We start from the raw sequence: 7,274 nt of genomic DNA, 5'->3' as shown, positions 1-7,274 counted from the left end.
ATCACATAAACTTACTCAAGATGAACTGAGGTGCTCTCCTTCAAATAGGTAAATGAGAGAATTAGAATTAAGAAGTGTGTTTTTGCTTACATTACTTGTTTAGTTTCTGCCAGCTAACCCAACAAGTGAATTGAAAGATTTGCCTCGGATGATGAAAAATTGAATCTGTAATATGTGATATCATAATTCTTAAAGTGCTTTGCTTAGAAAAAAAAAAAAAAGTGTGGAGATCCCAGCCCACTGGAATTGGAATCTTAAGTACAACTACTTAAGACCGTGCTTACCAGAAAAAAAAGTGAATTGATGAGATACTTATGAATGGACGATGCCAGGCCCCTAAGGAGAGATATGCCTGCAGAGGGGCCAATGCTCCTCTAGCCAGTGTGAGGGGGGTCACTCCCCAGGAAGTGCCCTGTGAACCAGAAGAGGCTGACATTAATTTTCTGTATTGTGATCACTTGAGTAAGTTTTTTGTCCCTCTTTTTTGCCATATCAAAAACCAAATCGATGCTCTGCTAGTAAAACTGACTACATATAAATTATCAGATAATTAAAAATGTATTCAGCTAAAATAAAACAGTGAAGAACACATTGAATAAAATTACTTGTAGCAAATACTGATGGCTACTGTACTATATAATGTAAAGGGTTACTAAAAATATTAAGAAAGTCTCAAGAGTTTCAACAGACATGCACAAAATGTATAATAACTGATGTCTATTGAGAGAATGGAAATGTTGTCAACATTGGGAGTAACAGACATAAATGATTGTGCGATGCTATTTTCTTCTGGTGAAAAATGAAGGAGATATTTTGGCTCCATCAATTGCAGCAGAGAAAAGTGGTGAATAAAAAATGATATTCTAGAAACCAATTTGTCAATTCTTGTCAAGAAAACTTATGTAGTAATCGCCTTTGGCCTGCTAATTTTATTTCTAGGAACGTACCTAAGAAAAGAAATAGTAATAAAGGCAAAAAAAATATATATATGCACAACCATAGTCTCTGAAACTCACAGATCTGTGGTCACCCAGGCTCTATCCCTACTAGCTCCATGGCTTTAGGAGTTACTGCTTTCTGAGTAAGCCTCAGTTTCCTTATCTGTAAAACATGATAAGGAGCTCTATCTCATTCAGTTATGAGTACTGAGATGGTGTATATCAACCGCTTAGTGCCCATGTGCTCAATAAATGACAGTGGTACAATATCACTAATGTATCTCCAGCTGCAGGGAAATGACTATTAAGTTTATTTGACAGATCAAATTGATGGAATAGCATATGCCTATTAACATTGTTGTTTATAAAGAATAGGAAATAATGTATAGTATTATTATATTAGAATGTTAAGTTAATAGAATATATCCAACTGCACAGAGAGGGTGATTTGTAATATTTAAATGAAAAGAAAAGGAAGGAGGGAAGGAAGGGAGAGCAAATGTAGGAAACTGAGTCTAGAAAAATGTCCTGGAAGGAAATATATCAAAATGTTAGTGGGGCACCTGGGTGGCTCAGTGGGTTAAGTCTCTGCCTTCGGCTCGGGTCATCATCTCAGGGTCCTGGGATGGAGCCCCATATCAGGCTCTCTGCTTGGCAGGGAGCCTGCTTCCTCCTCTCTCTCTCTCTGCTTGTTTCTCTGTCTACTTGTGATCTCTGTCTGTCAAATAAATAAAATCTTTAAAAAAAAATGTTAGCAAGAGTTATTTGTGTTGGGATGAAGGTTATTTTCCCTCTATGTAGATGAACATTTATTGAATAGAAGAAGATTAATTTCTAAAATGACAGTGTGAGTTCCTCAGATCTGCTCCCCAGTGAACAACCATGACTGATGGAAATGATAGAAAGAGAACCATTTAAAATTTCTGCAAATATTCCTGGGGGCATCAAGCTAATGAGAAAAATATTCAGGAAAATCTATTTGATCTCAGTAATACAGGAAGAGTCTGTGGGGCTTGAGCATGACTTGCTCCTTCCCTCCTCTGCCACAGCTCAATGTGATAGAAGGTTTAGTGTGGGTCAGTGTAGACAAGAACACACTTTCCTTGCTTCCTCTCTCCTTATCCCTCATGTCTCTCTTGATGGTGTTGGTATCTCAAGTGGGGCGAGGACCATAGCACATCTCCTCCCCATCAGCTTGGTGCTGCAGAGGCTGTATTCTGGTGAGTATGGCTAAGAGGATGGGGGGAGGGGGCTTCCTCTACACACTCCTGTCTCAAGAGGTTCCAGGTATTGAAGGCCAAGTATGGGGGCCCCAATTTACCTCACTTAAGCTCAGCTGTGGGGCAGAGGTTCCACTCTGGGAGAGCTGATGGGCTAAAAAGTTGAGAAGACAAAATGCTACTGTTCCTGTTGAATGACCTCCTCATAAAGCAGACTGTAACTCCAGCTCTGGGGTAGAAGCTCAGAGATTCTGCCCAAGGAGGCAAGAGCTAGATCATAATAATAAAGATCTCCCAAAGCTCTCCCTAAAGAAATGGTTTTCTATAGAATAAACAGCAGGGAAGTTCAGCCTAATGGCCCATTTGTAAACTATGGAGATTTTGGTGATAAGATCCAAGAGTGGGTTGGTAAGTCCATGACATCAACAGACTAAATCCTCAGCCACCTAGTTCAGAGAGAAGCCGAAGAAAAAGACAACTAAGAAGAGCTCTCCTGGGTTCCAGAACAAGCCTTAAAGCCTGGCCTCAAAATGTACTGCTTCAAAGACATCTAAATGTATCCAGACCAGACTGCAGAGCAGTTTATGACCCAGAGAATTGTTCAAAACAATAGGGCAATCATAGAGCAGTGTATGGAAGCCAACAGCTGGCTGTGTTACCAGAAGACACAAGTAGCTTAACCTGAGTCAGGGAAAAGGCAGTCAAAGACCTTGCTAAGACTCAGTAGTATGAGTAGATCATAGTCCCTAGATCATAGTCCCTAGTAGGGACTATGATCAAGGTTGTACCCTCCGAGAAGCCAGGAGCAGAGATTTCATACCGAGAGGGATACAGATTTCTTTCAACTGGGCCGCTAAACAAGTAAATGAGCAGAATACTATAGCAGTAAGCCTGGCAGCAGGCGGGTGAAAGGTGCTGTAACCAGAGCTGTGAAATATAATTTTAAAAATGTCCAATTTTTGACAAAAAATTTTGAGAAATGCAAAGAAACTGGAAAACGAAGCAAAAGAAACTGCCTATAAGAAGGCTCAGATGTCAGACTTAACAGACAAAAATTTCAAAGCAGCTATTATAAACATTCTCAAGAACTAAAGGAAATCATGGCCAAAGAAAAAATATGTCAATGTCTCATCAAATAAAAAATACCAATAAAGAGACAGACATTCTAAAAATAATGGAATGGGAATTCCAATGGAATTTCCAGTGGAAATTCAGAGTATGATAGCTGAAATTAAAAATTCACATAGGGGACTCAATAGGAGATTCGAACTGGCAGAAAAAAGAATCAACAAACTTGAGGATATATTGATAGAGATTATTCAATCTGAAGAACAGAGAAAAAAATGAAGAAAAATGAATACACCCTCAGGAGAACCACTAAGCTCACTCACAGGCAGGAGTGCCATAGTGAAAGGAAACAGAAAAGTTAGAGAAAATAACCAAAAGAAACTATCTAAAATCTGATGAAAAACATAAGCCTCTATGCCTAAAAAGCTCAAAGAATTCCCAATAAGATAAACAGAGAGAGATCCACACTTAGACATATTATAGAGAAAATAATGAAAGCCAAGGATGAAGAGAGAATATAAAAAGTTAAGAGGAAAACAACCCATCATATATGACAGAAAAATATCAAGAAAAGAATTCTTATTACAGACAGTACAGGTGGGAAGCAGTAGGATGATAAAAATTTCTGGAAAAATAAAAGTTACAGGAAGCTTCTACCTGGAAAACTATTTTTAAAAAGTGAGAGCAATATAAAGACATTCCAAGACCAACAAAACCTAGAAAAATTACTGCTGGCAGAACTGCCTTACAAGAAATACTAATGGAAGTTCCTCAACTAAAAGCAGTGACTCCAGACAGTAAGTAATTCAACCCACATGAAAAAACAGAACTCTAGTAAAGGTAATTATGTAGATAATTATAAAAGACAGTAACAATTACATATTTCCTCCACTTTCTTCTTTTAATTGAGCTAAAAAGCAATCACATAAACATGTATGTAATTGTTATTGGCTTACAGCATATTTACAATTACAGCAGGAAGATGGATAGGAACAAAGATGTGTTAGAATAAAGAAATGACACCAGATAAATGAATCCATAGAAGCAAATGAAGAGATCAAGAAATGGGAAACAAGAGACTTTAACAAATTATACAAATATATTAGCTCTACTTTCTCTTCTTAGCTTCTTGAGCAGTCATAAAATAACATAAAGGAACAAGTATAAAAATGTGTTGTTTACTTGCACCATATATTAATGGTTGGTAATAATAGCACAAAATGGAGGAGAAGGAAAAGAGCTGCCCAAGGTAAAATATTCTGTATCTCATTTGAATGAAGTTAGTATAAAAATGAAGTGGATTCTAATAGTTTAGGTATATATGGTAAGTCCTAATGTAACCACTGAGAAACACTAAAGAAATAGTGAAGATACTATTATGAAATAAGTAGATTATTTTGACTTGGGGTAGGCAAAGCTCTCTTGGCCACCAGAAGCATAGGCAATAAAAGAAAAAATGGACAAATTGGCCTTCATCAAGATTAAAACCTTTTGTTTCTTAGAGAGTACATCAAGTATGTCAAAAAACAACTGACACAGTGCTAAAAAAATGTATTGCATGGACTCATATTTAGAATATCTGAATAACTCTTACAACTAAATAAGACAAATAATCCAATCAAAAATAGTCAAAGGAATTGGATAGACATTCCTCCTAAGAAAATGTGCAAATAGTCAATAAGCACATCAAAAGATGTTCAACATCATTAGCTATTGGGGAAATGCAGGGTACAGGAAAAACCATGAGATACCACTTCATACCTACTAGGATGGATTTAATTAAAAAGTCAGGTAATAATTAATGATGATGAGGATGTGAAGAAATTAGAACATTCATTCATTGCCATTAGGGATGGAAAATGATGGAAAATAGTCCAGTTCCTCAAAAGATCAAACACAGAGTTACCATGTTACTCAGCAATTCCACTCTTAGAGAGAATTCCTCCTCAGAGAAATGCAAACCTGTGTCCTCACAGAAACTTCTATGTGACTTTCCTGAGCAGCATTATTCACAATCGTCACAAAGTGGAAACAATCCCAAGTCCATCATCTAATAAATGATAGAACAAAATGTGTGTATGTGTGTGTATATATGCATGCATGCCTGTATGTTAATATATGATTCCATTTATGTGAAATGTCCACAAAAGGCAAATCTACTGAGACAGGAAGTAGGTTAATGGTTAGCAAAATAAGGAGTCACTGTTAATGTTTATGGGGTTTACTTTGGGGTATGAAGGTGTTCTAAATTTTATTGTGGTGATGGTTGTGCAACTCTGGAGATACTAAAAACTATTGGACTGTACCCTTTAAATGGGTGGACAGTATGGTATGTGAATAACATAGCAATAAAGCTGTTACATTTAAACAAACACATAAAGTGTATTAAATAAATATAACCCTATGACAAAATGTACACAAATGCACAGACACACAATATCTTCTCTGTAGATAGACACTATTTCATAAGGCTCTTCTAATGTTTAATACCATAATTCTATGAGAATATTAAACTGAGAAAAAGATTTTTATAATGATAAATTGAATATAATCAGGTAGCAAATTATGAAGAGACCTTAAGAATGAGAAGGAAGTAGTGAGATCTAGGTTTTTGCCATGTTTGGGGAAATACTATTCTGGGGAAGATAAAACTTGATAGAATCCTTAAGGGATGTGATATTTTATTAAGTAACAGGTCTCCCATGGATAAACGTGTTTTGCTTTAAAAGGGCCCTTTTTCTTAAGGAGCTGCTATTTTGTCAGGCAATGGTCAAGGTGGTTTATATACATTAATTCTCACACAACAAATTCTACCAATGAGACTGTGAGAGCTTTGTAAAAAGGTAACTTTGTCACCTTTCATATAGGTAGGATATGGTGGAATAAAGACAGGAATGCTTATTACACCATTTTCTGTTGATTATTGTGATTTAAAACTATGTGTGATGCTTCGAATTTTCTTAAAATGCTTTTTACACATCACTCAATTCAAAGTAAAGAAGGGAGAATTGAAATTCAAGAAATCATGAATTCATGAATAAATCCTAAAGGTCCCAAGGAAAAGTTAAGGTTCTTCAAATATTAAGCCTTAAAATGTAGCACCTTAGGTCCCATTAACAACTTTTCCAAGTGAAAGTAATGCATTTTTTAGTTCTTCCTGGATAATATCATTAAACATTTTTATTGCTCATTCAATTCTTTATAAAACATGATTTCTTGAGGCCAGTCAATGGAAAAATCTTGGTCATATTTATGAAGAATCTTAAGGGATTGCTTCTCTCTCAAACTGGAATGTATAACATATCATGAGTAGTTTCTCAGCTCAATACATTATAGCAGTGTCCCTTCTGTAAATGAAATGTCTTAATAGAAACAGTACTCCAACACTGCACAACCCTTATGCTCTAGGTTAGATTTTAAAGGAAGAAAACATCAGGCTAATGAAGATTTTTTAAAAAAATTATTTAATTGTTTATTTTTGTACAGAAAAATTATTGTTTTTACCTAATGGAGAAGCAAACTGGCAACAAAATTTTGGTAAGATTTGTGTAATTCCAATTGTAAGTTAGGTCCCAAAGTAATAAATATATCGGTCATAACCTCCTGCTTGTGTGAGCCCCTTAGAATTCCTTCCATTGCAACTCCTGATGAGGTCATCCCTTTGCAAACATCATTTAACCAGCATATGGTGCTGGGATACCTTGGGTTTTATTCAGACAGTTTCAGATTTGGACAGGACCATGCCAATTAGAGGTGAGAGAAAGGGTGTTCTCCAATTAGAATTGCCAAGGCTTAAGCAGACTAGAACTTTATCTTTAGGGATTAATTAATTTAATGTGCTACAAATTTATAGAGTTGGATCCATTCACCCCTGCAGAACCCCAAATATTTCCCAGATAGGCCAAATGTCCAACATGTCTTTGAGAACAGACATGGATGTTACATGACAGCTGTTTATGTCTTCCGACTTAAGGGGGAGATCTTTTGGCTTTGCAATTTGGCAATGATATATACTCTTTGGCCAGCAGAGCAGATCTATCGGGGATTA

At 36.2% G+C, this 7,274-nt stretch overlaps 1 long non-coding RNA gene across 1 annotated transcript in view; it reads right to left on the bottom strand.

The window, feature by feature from the left end:
- Positions 1 to 286: 286 nt before the first annotated feature.
- LOC131828021 (uncharacterized) overlaps positions 287 to 7,274 on the bottom strand; it is a 47,302-nt gene continuing 40,314 nt past the window's right edge. Inside the window, exon 5 of the long non-coding RNA XR_009352189.1 lies at positions 287 to 412. This is a non-coding gene — a long non-coding RNA (uncharacterized LOC131828021). The remainder of the gene's footprint in view (positions 413 to 7,274) is intronic.

The sequence above is a fragment of the Mustela lutreola genome, chromosome 3 (genome assembly GCF_030435805.1).
Source record: "Mustela lutreola isolate mMusLut2 chromosome 3, mMusLut2.pri, whole genome shotgun sequence".
Lineage (NCBI taxonomy): Eukaryota > Metazoa > Chordata > Mammalia > Carnivora > Mustelidae > Mustela > Mustela lutreola.
Note: the sequence above shows the minus strand (reverse complement) of the source record. Positions and strands in the feature narration are given on the sequence as shown.